This window comes from Lissotriton helveticus, chromosome 3_1 (assembly GCF_964261635.1).
Source record: "Lissotriton helveticus chromosome 3_1, aLisHel1.1, whole genome shotgun sequence".
NCBI classification, from domain to species: Eukaryota; Metazoa; Chordata; class Amphibia; order Caudata; family Salamandridae; genus Lissotriton; species Lissotriton helveticus.
Genome location: NC_136061.1, coordinates 698,137,711 through 698,157,703, shown reverse-complemented (window position 1 = coordinate 698,157,703; position 19,993 = coordinate 698,137,711). Strand labels below are relative to the sequence as shown.

The 19,993-nt window shown below is 42.2% G+C and overlaps 1 protein-coding gene across 1 annotated transcript in view; it reads left to right on the top strand.

Annotated features, from left to right (window-relative positions):
• The window catches only part of DCDC1 (doublecortin domain containing 1), a 1,658,417-nt gene that overhangs the window by 700,250 nt on the left and 938,174 nt on the right, over positions 1-19,993 (top strand). The window lies entirely within an intron of this gene.

Genomic DNA, 19,993 nt, shown 5'->3' with positions numbered 1-19,993 from the left:
TCTGTTGTATCTTCACACATTCCTCCTTCCACAACCCATCTGGCAGGAACTGCACCATACATCCGACTCGTCACATATTTTGCTGTTTCTCTCGCTACTTCATCTGCAAACGCATTCCCTCGACCCACATCATCCGCAACCTTCTTATGCGCACTACACTTTACTATCGCAATTTGGGTCAGCAAAGTAAGTGATTAAAGAAGTTAACTCACTAATTGCCCATGCTGAATTTTCGTACAATGGGAAGTAAGAAATCCTCTCTCTTTCCACAAACGACCAAAACTGTGAGCCACGCCAAATGCATATTGGCTATCAGTAAAAACATTCACTCTCTTTCCTTTTGACAACACACACGCTCTAGTCAATGCTATCAACTCGGCTGCCTGTGCTGAATTCTGTGCAATACGTGCTGTTTCAACAATCGTATACAAAGTTGTGACAGCATATGCTGCAGTCGTCTCTCCATTCGGAAGCTTAAAGCATGAACCATCTACCCATAGGGTACCATCAGGATTCGAAAGTGGAGTATCTTTCATATCAACTCTACCCTTCGTTTCTTCCTCTGTTCGGAGAAAACAGTCATGCTGTTCCTGAGCATCTGTCTCTTCAAAAATTGGCAACAATGTAGCTGGATTCAATGTGTTGCACCGCTTGATGTGCACATGACTAGCCAAAAGCGTCAACTCATAACCTGACAAACGTGCACTGGTAAGATGTTGAGTCTTTGTTCTGTTCAATAGGGTATCCACTGCATGTGGAACCATCACAATCAATGTATTATCCAATACCAAACCAGTAGACTGTTGAATAGAAACAGCCGCTGCCGCTGTAGCTCTTAGACCACTAGGCAATGCCCTAGCTACCGCATCTAAAGTGGCTGGAAAATACGCACATGGGCTCTGCTTGTCTCCAAATTGTTGCGTCAACACTGACAACGCACAACCTTCTCTCTCGTGTACATAAAGTGTAAAAGGTTTACTATAGTCGGGGGTACCCAACACCGGAGCAGAACACAATGCATCACGCAATTCAGAAAAACTCTTCTGACATTCTTCAGACCAAGGAAGAGGGTGTAGTGTGTCCTTAAGAGTAAGTGCCAACAAAGGTTTCGCTAGCAAAGAAAAATTCGGAATTCACTGTCTACAATACCAGGTGATACCTAAGAAGGCACGCACCTCTCTCTGTGTGCATGGCACAGTCATTTGTGCAATCACTTGAATACGCTCTGGGGTCAATCGTCTTTCCTCCTTCGACAAGAGATGACCTAAGTAGGTCACTTCTTGTCGGCAAAACTGCAACTTCGAAGGTGACACTTTATGATGAAGGTCAGACAGGTGTTGCAACAAAGAAAGAGTAACCTCTTTACAAATCTCTTCATCATCAGCAGCAACCAACAGATCATCAACATACTGGATAAGAGTGGCACCAGAAGGCAATGCAAAAGTATCAAGCTGAGTTTTCAAAGCCTGACTATAAATGGAGGGACTCTCACAATAACCTTTAGGAGCGCGTTTAAACCGGAAACTGCGACCTCCTAAAGAGAAGCCAAAAATATCCCTACTTTCCTCAGCAATCGGAATACTGAAGAAAGCATTGTTCAGATCAATAACAGAAAACCAAGCAGCTGAGGCAGGGATCATAGTCAATAAAGCAGTAATGTCTGGGACAACAGGAAACTGTGGCACAACAATCTTATTGACCTCTCGAAGGTCAATCACAAACCGATACACAGGTGGCTGAGAAGAGTCAGTACGCTTAAGGACAGACAGAACAGGACTATAACACACATTGCCTCTCGTTTCTTCAACCACACCTTTCTCAACCAAATCATAGATGATCGCTAAAAGAGCTCTTTCGCCATCACTTAAAATTTTGTACTGAGGAATGCGAGGTCATTTAGCATTCGACTTAAGGGTAACAACGTAAGGTGGAATCTGCAAGAGACCAACATCATTTGGACCTGTAGCCCAAAGTGTATCAGGGAGAGAACGCAGTTCCAGTGGAAGGTGATCCTTAGACAGATACATCGGGGAAATCACTTTCTTACCCACTCTAAGATGTACTCCCAAAGGAGAACAATGTAATGTCGCATGCAATCTTTTCAATAAGTCCAAACCCAACAAATTCTCGCCACAACCAGCTTATTCGTTAGAATAAGGGGAGCCTCCAACTCACAAGGACCAATAGAAAGGGGCAAAGGACAAGAAACTGGGTTACGAACTGGGGCGCCAGAAAATCCTACCAAAACATTAGTCAAGCCAGACAAGGGTGCGCCAGGGAGTTTAGAGTGCATGACAGAACTCTTTGCTGCACCAGTATCCAAAAGAAAAGGTTCTGCCACACCTGATGTAATCACTTCAACATAAGGTCCACTCTGGTCTACTGGAACTGACACGACTCCCTCCCTTTGTCCATGGCTGTCCTAACTATCATTAAAACCAGCACTCTCACTTCCAACATAATAATCATCAGTACAGTACTGAGCGGACTGAACGGTCGGAACATTCTGTTGGTCAAAATAATTTATAGAATTCTGAGGGGAAAATGAACGTTCATTCTGGGGAAACGTACCACATCCCCTACCCCTAGGTACTTGTTGGAAACCACCACGACCTCTCAGACCAGACATACCATTCGCACGCTGTAGCAAGATCGGGCAACTATTCTTGAAGTGACCTTCCTCTTTACAATAAGCACACTGATTAGGGCCTAGCGGGAGTCGCGAAGCAAAAGACTCAGGCTTCTGCAACAGTTTCTGAAACTGTGGGGGTTGCTGAAACTGATGCTGATGAGGTCGAGGCGGATAAGCCTGCTGCAGAAGAACTTTCGTTTTTAATTCTCTAGTCTTCTTCTCTACTTTATCCTTCTCATCTTTATCTCTATTCTCATAGTATTGTGTAGTAGCCAATATCTGGGCTGAAGAAGAAACAGCCCATGAACTCTCAGGGTCCTTTAACTTATTAGAAAGTTCAGGAAGTAAATTAAAAACAAACTTATCTACAAACAACCTCTGACCACCTTCTGTACTCATGTCCTGACCACTATGATCAATGAATGTTTCCTCGAACCTAGTGAAGAAATCAGACACACTCTCATCTTTTTTTTGTTTGCATGCTGCTAACTTGTCCCAATTCACCCGCAAAGGAGGCATCATAGTTTTCATTAAATTAATAATCCTACCAGGTAGTTCTGTAACTAAGGGTTCAGGTTTGGCACCTCCTACCTACCGACCATCTGCAGCAGTAATATTAACCCATGTATCTCCTAACTCTGGCGCGTGGTCCTCTTGACGGATCTTCGCCCACAAGGGTTGAGGAACTACATTACCCATCAATATATCTATGTCAGCTAAATTCATAACACATGCATCAACTGTCTGAGACAACTCCTTGTAATAACCAGCAGGATTTTTACGGGGGTCAGGCAAGGGCTGCTTAAGAGCCAGGACCTCAGCTCTCTTCCAAGGGACATGCACCCACACTCGCTGAAAATGAGCTGGTGCAGCCGCAATACCATGAGCGGCATCAGCCAAAACTTCTTCTCTCCTTACAGGGGGAACCTCTCTCATAGGATACTGCTTCACTTTTCTCCTAACAGAAGGGTCAGGATCGAACAATAACTGAGGTGGAAGTCTAGACCTAAAAGTGAGTAGTGTCTCTACCGCTTCCTCAACATCGGAACCCACTATCGTTCCTTTAGCAAATTCAGACTGAACATTAATCAATTCCAATGGAATTGAACCCAACTCATTATCTTCCCATTCCTGATGAAGGAAGGTACACATGACATCAAAAACATACCTTTGTTTTGGTGCCTCCCACTGTAGGAAGATATCCATAACCACTTGTGGACCGTACTTGGAGGCATTTGAAACCCATCTACGAGCAAGGAGATCTAACACTGCCCTCTCTTCGGGACCAGGAAGCTGACTACGTCTCTGCTTACGTTCAGAAACAGGGGTCATATTTAGTGACCCAAAGAGAGGAGACAAAAGACTAGTGACAGTCTCAGTCATTCGTTGCCGAGCAGAAGGAGAAGAAGTGGACATGAGGACAGGAGACAAAGTGTTTTGAGGCAAGAGAGACGTAGGGACAGAAATAAGAGAAGTCGAAGATAAAGGAGTGTAAGGCAAAGGAGTTTGAGGCAAGGCTGGTGACAAAGCTGGCGGCCATGGAGGGGGCTGCGCCGCGGAAGGAATAACCACCTGTGGAGCAACAGGTGGCGGAACAACAACAGGGGGTTGAACGACAACAAGGGGTACAACAACTGGAGGTAATGGAGGTGCAGTAGCACCCTGCACATAAGGGGGTGGTAAACTCAGTAAATGTGACTTCAAAGGAACCTTTTCAGGGTCTTCAGTCACATTTGAAAGGGGAGGTGGCAAAGCTGGGTAACATTTGTCAATGGCCATGCAATGTTGTCTATCTAACACTTCAATCGCACGATCTTCTTCATCTTCCTTAAACTGCCTAGCAGCTTGCATTACCGACATATTCCTTTCCTTCCTATCTCTCTTAGCTTGCTTAATTTCTCGCTGTTTGGCTTCCTTACGCCAAAGGTGGAAAGAGTCAAACATCGCCGGCCGGGCTTTTTTCTTAAATAGCGCAACTTCTAGATTATCTAAAACATCTGATTCAAAACTACCATGTTGGGGCCATCGTAAAACACCATCTTTCCTTGTATAACGGACCCATACTTCATTATAGGTAATGGGACCCACACCATGCTTTGAATAGAGCTCATAGGTTGGAGTTCCAACCGGAGGTATCGGAGAAGAGCCCTCCAATCGGGAATCCTTATTACAACTACAACAAAACCATTTCCTAATTTTGCCAAAACCAGGCATCTTTAGCTCGCTAGTCTTGCTTCAAACTTCAAGGGGTTATCAAAAATGATACACTCGTAAATATACGAGCCCCTCGGCTTCGACTATTGCAATGGCCGAATCAAAACCAAGAAACAAAACAAAGTCGTGGGAGCGACCCACTTATACTTAACCAAAATGTCTGTCACGCCACCAGAAGACCATCTAACGTCTCGCCTTACAAATCATCACAAGAGGGTCCAGGGCAGGGCGACAGTTAGGGCAGCAGTCCTTCACAGCCGTCGGAAAGGGGAAGCCTCGCAGACTAAACCTTCAGTCCACGTCGACATGCAGGGGTCATTGAAGTGGCAGCCGTCCTCCAGAATTTCCTCACGGGGCTCCTCACAATCTTCGGCCTTGGACCAGTACCGCTGAAGTCGCTCTACGTTGGGCGCCAGTTGAAGAACCGGGGTTTAACCCAGCTGCGTCAGGGCCACGCCTAAGATCTTCGAGTTCACCTGTCTTGGTATTCAAAGACACGGAATACTTCTGGATGGCGTCAGAGACCAAGTTTATTAGCTGCAGCTAGTAACAGTAATCCTAGAAATACATCACGGTTTAAATTCTCAGGAGACTGCTCATTTTACTAAGGCGAGACGTCTCCTTTTATACCCAATATTCACATTATAAATGTACACCCACTGCACAAAATTCTAGCCAATAAGATACATTTTCAAACAAAGTATCACATAGCAAAAACTCAATTTACAGTTTCCCAACCCAAAAGTTAATTATTAGGCATGTCCCAAATTCAATCTCCACAAGCCGGACAAACCTATAATTGAAAGCATAACCCATGTAATGAAGAAACATAAAGAAAGAAACAGTAACAGATACTGAACAAGATAAGCATGTGCAAGGAAACTAAAAAGTTATCGATGTCCTGAACATTGATTGGCAATCTCAGAAAAAAGATCGATCAGGGAAATTGGCTTTGCGAGGTCAGTTTCAGGTGAAGAGGTCAGTTTCTTACAGTTCATTTCAGAGTCAAAGAGAAACCTAGTTAATGTATTCATGAACTAAGAAGGCCAGGCCACTTCGTTCGCCAGGTTACCTTTACAGGCCTACGTGAGGGCAACACAAAATGGTGGCACAGAACAAAATGGAGTCAGACTCGAGAATTACAGAACCTCAACTCCTCATGCCGTGATATCCCGGTTGCATATTCTCCCGGACTCAGGCCACAATCTCTAGCATATATTTTTGGGAGAATCTGTCCAGGGCTCTGAGGAAATCATTCGGGAGCGGAGAGATGTAAGCAGTGGCCTCACTCAGACGTCATCTTGTCAATTTGATGAATTTCTAATTTTATTTGCTATTTTAATGCAAACATGTTTTTATGATGTGGTTTCAATGTTCTACGTATTTTTTGTGTCTTTTATGGTTATATGTTAACCGGATAAAGATTTACACTAATCCTGATTGGGATGCTTTAAAAATGACGTTTTTTATTTAAATGAAATCACAGGCATGGTGGTGTGTTGACTCTTTCTTTCCACCCTCCCTGTAATTGTATCCAATCATATTGAGTTGGAATTTGAGACCTATTTAATGAATATTAATTATTTAGATCAGACTATGACCCACTCCTATTAAAATGTTTATAAACCAACATATTAATACATAGGTCAGAACTCAAAATAACATACTGGTCGCAAAAAATACCGATGACGCATTGCAGCCGGTTTCAATGATCGGTATCATGATATATCTGGCACAAGCAGATTAAATGATTTTGGAAGAGTCACATTATTTTTAATCAAGATCTGGTAGTTGGCACATTAGCTACTAGACGATATATCTACCTATGTGAATAATGCCAAATGCAATATTTGAAGTGAGCAGAACCAATGTAATGTGTGAACTCTGTAACCTCCCAAATTACATTTTAAAGTTCTTATCTTTGCCTTATAAATTCTTTTGAATGAAAGAAAAATAATTGTATGGTCTCTGCTGTCATGCTAGAACCATCCTGTGCTGTCTCCTTCCTGTTACTTCTGTAACCAGTGCTTATTTTGAGCTGGTGCATGCTGGTGGACCCACTGGCACTAATTTTGCAAGCACAAGGGATTCCTCAGCCTTTAATATACCTGATCAGTCTCCTGTATACAAAAACTTGGGCCAAAGTTCGTATTGGGAACGGCAGATCATTAACTAAGGAAATACCAACTCTTGGCGGCGTGAAGCAAGGCTGCGTATTGGCACCTTTATTATTTAATCTGTTTTTAACTGATCTAACTGAAACACTGAATAAGATAAATGCCCATCCACCGAAACTTGCAGATAAGCACATATCAAATTTGCTATATGCAGATGATGTTATTCTTTTAAGTAGAACAAAGGTAGGCTTGCAAAGGTTAATTACACGTATACAGGAGTACGCAATAAAAAATAAAATGGTAATAAATGAATCCAAATCTAAAGTTATGGTTGTCTCAAAAAATCTAAGAAGGAAATACAATATGAAATGGTTCTTAGGTAAGGAAAAATTGGAGCAAACAAAAACCTATAGATACCTAGGACTGGTTTTTGATGACAATGGTAGCTTTAAACCCCAGATATTGGACATCACCCGGAAGGCGAACTCCCTAACAGGTGCATTTGGTATGATAAAAAAATCCACCAGTAACTTAACCTACCAGCCGCTACTCAAGGTCATATCTGCAAAATTGCTACCCTCCCTAACCTACGGCAGCGAAGCATTGAACGGAAAGGACGCAATAACAATAAACAAAGAAATCTCGAAAACTTTTCGATCTCTTTTCTGTTTACCAAAAAATGCCTCACAGTCCCAAATTAGACTAGAATTTGGCTTGAATAACCAACTATATGCTCGGATGGGTAACACAATTAAAGTATGGTATAGGGTAAAAAATGACAAGGACAATTTAATCTCGGAGCTTTTATGGAAAGAAGTAGAGGGCAATAATAAACTATCTGTTTGGAAGTATCTCGAGAAGGCTTTGGATGAATTTGGGCTGAAGGAGATTTGGATGACCACAATTCCTCAGGAATCTTTCAAAAAAATTGTAAATAAGACAACTGATATCCTATCTATAATAAGTGACAAAGAGTCCCTGGTTAAAAGGAAACATGCTTGGTCTATAATAAATAGTTATAAAAAAAAGAGTCCGCAACAATATTTAAATACAGCTTGGACTTGGAAATATAAAAATATATTCATGAATGCCCGGTTCGGAATCCTGCCTGGAGAATCTCATGCGCTGCCATGGAAAAAGCTTGAAAACAACATATCATGTCGGCTGTGTAATACAGGAGAAGAAAATATCATACATCTATTATGCCTCTGCCCAGAACTAAAAAATGAAAGATTAATACTTTTAAAAAGGCACTTTAACAAAAGATCAATAAGGACATGTAGACAAGCACTAATCCAGTGTCTTTGCTTGGAAGATATATATATTAACTCTGCCCTCTCAAAATTCTTAATAAGTGCATGGAGAAAACTGGAATTTTTAAAGCATTAACTATTATACTGTTTATATTTCTGAAATTTTAACATTATGAAATGATTGCTTATTTTTAAAATTACCGCCCTTTTACTGTATTCTAATTGAAATGTTATATTGTGTATTCGTTTTTGGTAAAGATTTTAAATAATCAATCAATAAAACATTTATCATTATCATTATCACTGGCACTAATTTCTGGGGACTGTCACTTATTTTTTTTTCATCAGTCTTTGACCTAGAGCAAGAGAGAGAAAACACACAGAGAGGAAGAGAAAGACTGAAAGACTGTGCCTAACCGAGAAAGCAGAAACCTGCAAGAGTGAGATAAAGGGGCATGGAGTGTCTTGTGGTGGATTGAAGAGGCATGAGGTGAAGTCAGACTATGCAACCTTAGTATGTAGCACCTGTGATATCCAATAGCGCTGCTGCAGGCTTTTGAGCAAAACTTTGGAGCCTGGAACTTTTACCAACTAAGCAAGCATTGTCTGTAGCACAGCTACCCCCCGCAGATGATCATACTTTATTATGTATAGGTATACTGGCTGCTGACTCAAAGCCGTGCAGTCAGTGCAGAAAACTGCTACTTAACACTTTCCTATACTGTGTACGTAATTCGAAAAGATCTTTAAAATACAAAATGATGTTACACGCCCTAAATGTTAGGGTGAAGCTTGTAAAGGCATGCTTTATGCATCTGTACATTCTAACTATCTCTGTTAAGTAGAGCATATCTTTCCAGTCTGGCTCCTTCGCCCAGCTTTCAAAAACCCTGTTTCCCACATGTTAGTTGCAGAATATTTAGGGCCAGATGTACAACCCTATTTTGCATGCACACAGAGATTTGCGACCCGTTTGCGCATGCAAAACCTAATAGGGCCATGTACAATCCCTATTTAGCGAGTCGCAATTTTTATGCGACTCGCTAAATAGGAATTGCGAGTAGCTATTAGTAAGGGGCGTTCCAAGGGCGTCACTTCCTAATAGCGAGTCAGAGGCCTCTGTAGAAATGTTTTGCGACCGCAATTGCGGTCGCAAAACACTCGCAATTTACTGCCCTCTTCAAGAGAGTGGTAAAGCACTCACCAATGGGAAAGGGTCCCCAGGGGACCCCTTCCCCTTTACGAATGCAGGAGAAAATATTTTTAGGCGGAGGCCATGGTCCCAGGGACCACTACCAGCCCTTAAAAAATGAAACAAAAACATTTCATTTTTCTTTTTTTAACTGCATCCCGTTTTCCTTTAAGAAAAATGGCTGCATTTTTTTTTAAAAAACTGCTTTATTTAAAAGCAGTCCCAGACATGGAGGTCTGCTGAGCCCAGCAGGCCACCATACCTTGGACGGCCAGCCATGCCTACATTAATATGCATGAGGCATGCAATTTGCGACCCCATTAGGAATCGCTAACACTGTCTCAGACACTGTTCTACATGTCATTTAGCGACTCGCAATTGAGCACAATTTGCGAGTCGCTAAATGACATGGTCATACATGTGGTCCTTAATTATTTTTAAGAACGTCTTGCAGATTGATCTTCACATAGATTGATTTGCAGTTTCCTTGGTCGTATACTTGTGTTTTTATATTACGATATTCTATTCGGTGTAGGGAAATGTCTGAAGTGCTCTTTTACAGGAGTGTGCAGTGCTTTGACACACATTGTTTGCCTGTTGTGCTCTACCACTGTTGTAAAATAGCAGCAATTGTGTTAGCGTTAGCAGAAGCCATCCTGTATTTAGTGGCTATCTTGCCCGTTTTGTGGAATCCATTTTGTATTTCTGTCAGCCATTTTGTATGCCATGTGCTACCTCGTGTTCACCATGGGCTCTGGCCTACCTTTCTGTTAACTGCTCTTGAAATCTGCCTAGAGACGAGATATATTTAGCATCTTCCACCTTCGCACATGCTCAGTTGATCTTGCAGCTGTCTTTGCAGCTGCCACTAGAATGTAACTGTCAGGATGTGTTTGCCAAAAACAGCCACTGTTAGCTCCTCCCACTTGTTGACTGTGCATTTTCTGTATGACCATATATGTACCTAAAACCAGCATTTTGTACTTGTACCGCCTTCATTTGAGTCCCTGTGTGGGTATAAAAGGACAAAGCTCCTTCCATTCAGTGTGCTACTTCTTGCATTACCGAAGGGCATTGTGTGAATGTAGTTCCACCTCATGAGGTTTAATAAATCTTTGTTTTCTATTCCAGTTTCTGTGCCAACTTCTATCCTATTGGTCTGAGGACTCTGTGCAGAAAAGGGCGAACTCCTTGCACTGTTAGGCCTTGCTGAGGCTCACTACTACACCACTACATAAATACACTAGTTTTCTATGTTACACAGATCAAAATAATTGGGAGAAGAACGGCCCTTACATCCTCTTGGAATGTCTGAGTAACTGGAATAGAGTGTAGATTGGTATGGACAACATGTGGGTGGAAGAAGATGTTTGCACAGGCACAAGACAACCTGTGGACATCTATCTTCTGATGAATTTTAGGAATGAAGAAAAGAAGGACTAGCTTAGCATGACTATCTTGTGATCTCTGTCTTTAAAAAAAACAAGCACCGGAAAAGCACAAGAGGAGTGAAAAAGCTAAAGTTTTGTACTCCATGGACCGAATTCACAAAACCAATTGAGCATGTAAATTAAACGTAAACAGCCAAATGGATTAAATGCTAGCAATTCACAAAAGTTGAGTTACATGCAGCATATTAACCAGTGTGTTGCAATATTACTCATTTATAAATCGCCAATCAGTTGCTGTTCCAAGGCAGAGATACCTTGGAAAGTTCGGCAACACCCACAGTTTAAGGGTATTCCCAGACATGTTCATGGCCCATTCTCACAATGGAAACATTTGCAGATTTGTTCCTGCTAAAGCAGGAGACAAAACATTTCCAAGGTGGGAATGGCAAGGAAATACTCCTAAAATAGGTAGTGCTGTAGGAGAAAGAGTTTATCCACAGCAGTGTTCGAAGTGTATTAAAAAGAGTATGGGAACTGTGATGCTCTGCACAAAAGGGGTGGGGTGATGGAGTGTGCGGGGGGTCAAAGGCGTGGCTAAAAAACAAAATATTCTCTAACTTTTTTCTGTCTTTCATCTTCAAGTAACTACATAAATCATACATTATGAAACCTCTATTAGTTAATGCACCGCAGAGATATGTATGTGTGTAACCAGATAGCTACAGATCTGAACCTTGGTAGGTGCAGTGGAGCATAGTTATTGGTGTATGTTTAGTGTTAGGAGGTTCCAGTCTATGACAGAAAGCTCTGTGAATATGTAAGTCATTATTTTAAACTTGTATTACACACAGTATAAAAGAGTCTGCTGCAAAATGCGTGGAAAGGTTTAAGATGAAAGAGTGCTTCCAAAATAAAGATTTTAGTAATACCCAGACACAATTCACAGCTCTGCCAGAAACTCCCTTGTAATACCACTCAAAAAGAAAAATTGTGTGTCATTAGGAAGCTTCAAGCCAATTCTGGCTTCCAAAGACCCTTACCATTTGCAGATTGCCCTGTTGTGCACAGTGACATTTCTTTCAGGCTGCAGCAACCTGGCCAGAAGGCTTGTTTAGCTGTCTGCGCCTCCCATGGTTTCACAGCACAGGTGGCTCCCTGAATGACACTTCAGCTGAAGCATTTCAACTCCTGAAATGAACCTTTTGGGACAGTTGTCTCTTCTTCACAAAAAGTAGGGAAACTGTTTTGCCTCAACTAAAAAAGTATGGGCACGTCATGCCCCTCAGATCCCGATTTTTTCGACCCCTGCTCCACAGAATAAAAAAGAAGTTTAGTTGCACTCATATGCAATCTTGAGCAAGTGTACATTATGCACCGGTGCAATGATGTAAACCTGCGGGTACAAATCTACAGATATTTTTGCAAATCATCATCATCAACCGACTTTGTTTCACACTTCAAAAAATGCATAAAAGTACACATAAAAAGGCTTTTCATTCCATTTAAAAGCCAAACATAAAATAAATACAATGCAAGACCCAGAGAAGTTTTACCGTTCAGGTTAAAATAGAGTTAAATAGCAGCAATCATAAGTAATAAAAACAAATACATCGATTGAAGCAATGGTCTTAAAGTGCGATAGGTTTTATACTAAAAACCTTACGGGTTCTTAATGCAGCCAATAAAAAAGAAGCCAGTGCATAGCAAACCAGTGGAGTTTCTAATTGATAAAATAGAGAGAGAGCTGGGGCTAGAGCACGCAAGGAGAATTTGTTTTAAAGTTGGACCATAAAAACCTTCCACTCTACTGTAGGACAGAAAAAAAGGAAATGTAAGGTTGATTGGGTCGCCTTATTATCACATGGACAGGACGGTAGATTGCTTATAGAGAATACGTTATTTGGATCGCCCAACATTAACGGAATAAGATTTAATCGAAATCTGGTCAGAATAAAACGATGCTGGTTGTTCTCAACAAACCCTAGATAAGAATGAAAATGTTTGGGTATCTGCGGTATACTACCATAAAACTTTACAGATGGTTTCTCTCTAACACTATCCCACCTGACACAAATATCTTTCATTAATAAAATGTCCTTCAATCTAGATTTGGGAAAATGCTCACAAAGAGTTGGGGTGTCATATAAGAAAGCAAGTCCCTGCGAAGTTAAGGTTTGTCTAACATATGATAGCCAGGGGATTTTATGAGCATGGTCCAGGTTCAGAATATCTTTCACGATTTTCTGGTTCTAACCCACAGTGCCCCTTTTCCATACTGATAACCAAAGAGAGAGTGGCACTAATTTAATGGCATCAGTAATGAATGGCATAGTGGCTTCTTTATGTGCAACTAAAACATTACATGCCAGTGCGACTGATAACAACCTTTTGATAAATGTATCTTCTAAAACTTGGAGTGCTGTCACGTTGGTTATCCCCCAGATTGCTGCGCCATATATTTTTATTTATTTAGGGCCAGATGTAGGTAAATCACATTTACCGATTCATAAATACCGAATTTTACCGATTCAGTATTTATGAATCTGTAAATGAGATGTAGGTAAAAAATCGGTATTTTTTACCGAATCGGTAAGATTCGGTATTTACCGATTCGGTAAATACCGAATCGGTATTTGCTATTGAATCCTATGGGCTTCAAGGCCCATAGGATTCAATAGCAAATACCGATTCGGTATTTACCGAATTGGTAAAAATACCGAATTGCTAAGGGGGACAGGGTGTCACTTTGACACCCTGTTGCACCCCTGTAACTGGCTTTTGCGCCATGTGGCACACAGACATGCCCTTGGGGCATGTATGTGTGCCACATGGCACAGGTGTACATGCACAGATGTGCATGTACACAAGAATTCGTAATTTACCATGTAATTGTATTGCATGGTAAATACCGAATTCTTAAGGCCCTGTAGCACTGTTAGAAGTGCTACCTACATCTCGAAATACATATTCGGTAATTTTACCGAATGGTAATTTTACCGAATCGGTAAACTTTACAGAATCGGTAAATTTACCGATTCTGTAATTGTAACGATTCGGTAAAATTACGGATTCGGTAAAATTACCGAATATGTCCGGTTTTTGTGCCCCTACATCTCAATAGCCCTTCCGATTCCGACCGGTAAAGGGCTACCTACATCTGGCCCTTAGAGTTTTTATAGAGCGCGAACTTGACCTGTTAGGGTATCAGAGCGCTTTACAGGAATCAGCAGTAGCAAACATCAGACTTGGCGGGGGGGGTGGATACATAAGGGATAAAAGGACAAGCAGTTACATTTACATTTACATTTTACGAGAAACAAAGGTCCCTGGGTCCATGGGGGGAAGCCCGGAAGTTCCGGGTGGACAGTGACAGGGTACTCCAGGGGGATGCCTTTGACGGAGGTAGAGCAAGGGCTCTTTAAGAATAGAAGGCAAAGAAATTAAGCGAGGAATCTGCCCATTAGGAAGGTTTTGGCATCCTTTAAGAAGCGAGCCAGAGAAAGGATTCTTATAATCGCGGGCGGGAGAGAGTTCCATATTCTCGGTGCGGCCCCAGAGAAGGCCCGAATGTACGTTTTCTTTTTCCGAAAGCGTGCAGGTTGTAGCAAGAGGTCTCTGGTGGATCGGGAGTTTCTGGTTCCTCCGGCTATCACGAATTTCTGGGCAGGATATGCAGGGGAGTTTGAGTATAATGCCTTTTGCGTGATACATGCCAATTTGAGTTGGATTCTGGCCTGTAGAGGATGCCAGTTTAGAGCTTTCAGATGTTGTGAAATATGATTGAATTTCCTTGAGCCTGTTAGTAGTCTGGCTGCCGTGCTGAGGCAGGCTTTTAAAGGTACCAGGGAGATCTTGGATAGACCAGAGAGAGTAGAGCAACCATATTCGAGTCTAGAGATGAGTAGTGACTGGACTGCCATTTTTAGGTCAGGAGTTTCAAGGAAGGGTTTCAGTTTCCTTAGGTAGCTCAGGTGGAATCTGGCTGATTTGGCCATCGAATTGCAGTGGTCCTGCATGCTCAGGTTACAGTCCAGAGTTATTCCAAGCGATTTGGCCGAGTCCACAATGGTCGGAGGGCAGTTTAAGGCTGTGATGGCCTTGATCCATATCTGAAGCTTGGGGTTGGTTTTTGGTGGGGAAATTAGTAGACAGTCTGTCTTCTTTGCGTTGAGTTTGAGTTGGTTGGAGGAGAACCATTGGACAGTCAGTTTCAAGGCTTCATTTAGGGAAAGAATCTCCTCGAGGGAGGAGATTTTGATGTAGATCTGGGTGTTGTCAGCATACATATGGTAGGAGATATTTGCGGTGTGCAGTACTTCGGCAAGCGGTTCGAGATAGAGGTTGAAGAGGGTGGGGGACAGGGTTGAACCTTGGGGGACTCCAACCATGACCGGAGAGGGAGCAGACAGGTTGCCTTTAATTAGGAATCTCTGATACCGGTAATGTAGGAAGGATCTAAACCAATCCAGAACAGAGCCATCCATTCCCATCCTGAGTTTGAGGCATTCAAGTAATTTTTCATGGTTAACCGTGTCGAAGGCCGAGGATAGATCTAGGAGGATTAGGAGACAGGTTTTGCCTTGGTCAAGGGCTTGGAGGGCATCATTCACCATGTGGAGAAAGGTGGTTTCCGTGCTCTGCCCGGGCCTGAAACCGGATTGGAAGTCATGTAGTAGGTGGAAGTTGGTGATTTGTTGGTTCAGCTGTTGTTGCACACTCTTCTCCAGAACTTTAGCTAAGAGTGGGATGTTAGAAATAGGTTTAAAGTTGTCTGGGGAGGCAGGGTCAAGCTCGTTTTTTTTAAGGATGGGTAGGACTTGACCGGCTTTCAGAGAGTCGGGTATCGATTCCCGAATTAGGGAGGCGTTCATTATTGCAGTCCAGCTACGGATGATGGATTGGGTGGCGGCAGCTAGACAGTTAGGGGGGAGTGGGTCATTAAAGTGATTGTTCGGTTTTAAGGTGGATAGAATTTTTGAGATGGAGTGCTTGTCATAGATTTTGAAGTTGGTCCAGTGCGCTTGGTTTTTGGGAGATGCCTGTGGAGGCGGCTCGGAGGGAGGAGGCAGATGGAAGGGGTTGAGAGTAAGTAGCGGATCTCAGCTCATTATCTAAGGCTGTGATTTTGTCAATAGAAGAACGAGGAGAATTCCTCAGATGATATTAGTGACTTGGGGTTTTCTTTCGCTGTTTTGGCCAGTTGTTGGATTGGTGTTTGACCAGTTAGAAGAGTTTGCGGGGTCTGTTCTTGGCGTTCCCCAGCTAAGACCTGAAGAATTATTTTTTTGCGTTAAGAATGTTCCTGTTGTAGGCATTTCTGGCCTGGCAGAGAAGTTTTAAATGTGTTGCTGAGGGGTGCTGTCTCCAGATTCTTTCGGACTGCCGAAGGGATTTCCTCTCACTGTTGAGAGACCCATTGAACCAGGAGTTTCTGTCTTTGATTTGGGTTCTTTTTAATTTTAGCGGGGCAAGGTCATCGAGAATGTTAGTTATAGTTGCAGAGTATAGATTGTTGAGGTCACTGGCCATTGTCAGAAGGAGGGGGGGCGAGGTCAGACTTGCAACAAGCTCCCAATTCCCTGGGATCAAGGTCCTTGGTGTCTCTAACCCAGCGTTTAGGGATCATCTGTTGCGATGCCCTAGTCTTGTGGTGCCAGGTAATAGAAAGCAGATAGCGTGGTGGTCCGACCAGTTACAAGGGTCTAATGCGACAAGCTTGACTGTAGATTCCTTAGTGATGATCCAGTCTAGAGTGGCGCCTTTCGAGTGTGTCGTGAGTGAGCAGGCTTGGTTAGGGCTTGGTAGGCCAGGGAAATTTTTGATGGCGTTGACATGAGGATACTTGGGGTCGTTCCAGTGCAGGTTGAAGTCACCCAGGAAAATGTCTTTAGAGGTGAAGGAAACCTTGGCTGTGACGATTTACATGAGGTGATCGGTGAAGGTGTCATTTGTGCCTGGGGGTGGTAAAAGATGTGCAGATTGCACAGTTGGGTGGTGTTGCTGCATATAGAAAGTGTGAGGTATTCACAGGAGTCTGTGGTATCGGCCAGGAGTTCCGTGACGAGGAGGTTAGAGCAGTGAATGCAGGCAATGGCCGTTGATAATGTTTTAGCCAAATACATTTTAGACATTTGTTTTATGGGCTTACAGCCCAATTTTGGGGAAAATCTGAATCTAGAAGCAATAGTCTGAGCCATTAAGTTAGCTCGACTTTACAACACCTCCTTGCAATTTTATTAATAGTAAAAAACAACCCCAAAATAGTTCAAATATTGCAGTTGCTCTATTTTTTCCCCATCTAAATGATATCTCATTGTCTTCGTTTTATCACCACCCATTGCCATAATATAAGTTTTGGCTTTGTTTGCGTGTAGGTCCAAATCGTGCATAAATGCTGTATAGTGTATGATGAGATTTTGAAGTGCTAGAGGAGTCCTTGGGGAGAGAATGTGGCCTAATGGCTAGGGCGGTCGACCTCGGAGCTGGGAACTGTGTTCATGTCTCGGCAGGAACTCTCAACATTCTGTGATTCTGGGCAAATCACTTAATGTCCCTGTGCCTAACAAAAAATAATGTGTCCCTATGTAAAGTAACTGGTGCTCATGTAAAGCGCTCTGATACCTTTGGGTCTAGTTCACATAATAAAAAACTCCACGAAAGAAAAGAACATCCTTGCCAATAGAACTGCATTGTCTGCATAGAGGAGGACAGGGAGGGAATACGTCAATACTTGTGTAGTGTCTTTCGAGATGTGAATCAGAGCATCATTTACTTTGTTGGTGCAAAGGATAAACAAGAAAGGGGCCAAAACGCATCCTTGTCTGACGCCCCTTTCAATTTTAAATATGTTTGTACATTCACCATGCCTCCCACAGCGTACCATGGCGGTGGTGTCCAAATGAAGCTCTCATCAAATTTTAAATGGCGTCGTCCAGTCCCATGTCCTTTCAAATAAACTAGAGTTTGCTATGTGCCACACATTCGAAAGCCTCCGACAGGTCCTTGAAAGCCATATATATTTGGGCCTTTTTTACAATGGTGTACTTTCCTAACCTCAGTGTCTAATTAAGACACTGATCTATTGTTCTCCTGCCCTGTCTAAACCCGTGTTGGACTTCTGTGAGGATTTTCTTTTCCTCTGCCCAAGATTCCAATTTGTTTAGCAATAACCTACAAAAGTCCTAAGACACTCCTGTGTCAAAAGGGCTGAGAGGAAATCTCTAGTGGGAGTACGTCCTCCCTTAGTAAACATTGAATCACAATCGGTACCCCACTATATGTTGAGATAACATGTAGTAACCCTGGGAAGATAATTCATGAAGCAACCTAGATATTCTCCACTGGGTAGTGGGGAAGGAAAAAAATCCTTTTTGTTTTAATTACCCTATCACACCCTAGTGGTGTCATGCTTCATCACCGGGTCACCCCGTCCCCTAAAAGTCAGGGTGGGCTCAACCATATCTCAGGGAGCGCTTGAAGAAATGCCCAGGGGGTCTTACAGAATAAAAATCCTCAGGCTGTTCCCAGTATCCCTTCATTCTTGGAACAGCATGGGATGTTAAAAACAATTAAGCATATACAAGGGTCCATTGGATGCATTAGTGGTCCTATGACCCTAGTGCCATCATATTTCAGCCTATCGTTTAGCCTATCTAAGGTCCTAGGATTTCTTCAGGGCTACATGGATGTAGAGCTTCCCTCCCTAGTATGAGTAGAAGATAATGATCACCCTACTGAAAAAAGGGCAGACAACTGCTCCTTTTGTGAGAATAAAGAAACACTTATCTTTAATGCTTAAGGATGTTATTACTTCTTCTCCATGTAAAAAGAAAAAGAGGAGAACAAAATGAGAAAACATCACATAACAACTTCATTACATTTAGCATTAAGTTCCTTAGGTGATTTGCTTTCAAGATACACCCTTGCTTGTCCATCTTAGTGGGTGATAATCGCCATCAACCATAAAAAGTGTCAACCACACACTTCTTACTGCTATCTCTTATCAATATCACAATGTTGTGATGTATTTATGTAGTATATCGTGTAGTGGTGATATACATCGCATTATGTCCCTATTTAGTATATAGTGGGGTACTGATTGTGATTCAGTAGCAGTAACCTACCCATAAGTTTGGCTGTGCTATCAAGCAATTCGAGGGGGCTATAGTAGTCAGGAATAGAAGCATCCCCTTTTTTATATATCAGGATTATAACAAATTTTTTCCATGAAGGAGGAGGACCAGTCTTGGCTACAGCATTAAAAACACAATTAAAAGTGGCGACCAGAAAGGAATGTCTGTGAGAAAGACGTCCATAGGAACCACATCAGGTCCTGGTGCTTTCATAGATGAAGATTGGGTCAGAGCAAGTTCGATTTCCTCAAGATCAAAAGAAAGGCCTCTATGTTGGGACATGCATCTACAATAAGAGTTCCCCCTGTTGTTTGCAAGATTTCCTGCAAGTACCTTACCCAGGAGTCTTCATCGATGTGTACCTATAAGGAAGGTCCACCATTATCTTTCAGAAAATGTGAATTAATTACCTTCCAGAAAGCGGTGCTGTCACATAGGGATGAGGCTTGCTTTAGATAATCCCAGTCCTCTGATTTAAGCTGCCTCAGCCTGCTTTCCCCTGCTAGTTTATAAGAATTCCTCAACATACGAACGTGCTTTTTATATCTAGGTGATATTTTTGGAGCATTACGAAGGTTTGCAGAGGCAATGGAACAATTCTTATCAAACCACCGATGCGGTGTGATATCTCTTGCGGATATCGGGCGAATAAGCTGCGATTTTAGGTAGTTTAAAAGCTTACTGAATGCTTCAGTTACCTGCGCTTGATTTAAGGATGGATACAGTAAGATTTTTATATCCTCCTGATTTGACAGAATACAGCTCATAAAAAGGGTGGCCACGTCAACCCTTTCCCATTTTAAAATAAAGCCATTATTTCTAGCTAGGGTTGGTTTAGGGACTTTAGTACCATTGCGAATTTTCAAATCTTGCCATGATAAGACACAGGAAAGCATGGCATGATCACTAAATTCTGTGAAATGTGTCTGTATCTTAGTTAAGCTTGATCTAAGGGTATAAGAGGAGATAATATAATCTAGTGTGAACAGATATTCAGCTCTGTGAAAAGTAGGTGGGAAATTGCCTTGTATGTGGATCTATTTCAACTGAATTGCCACTTCA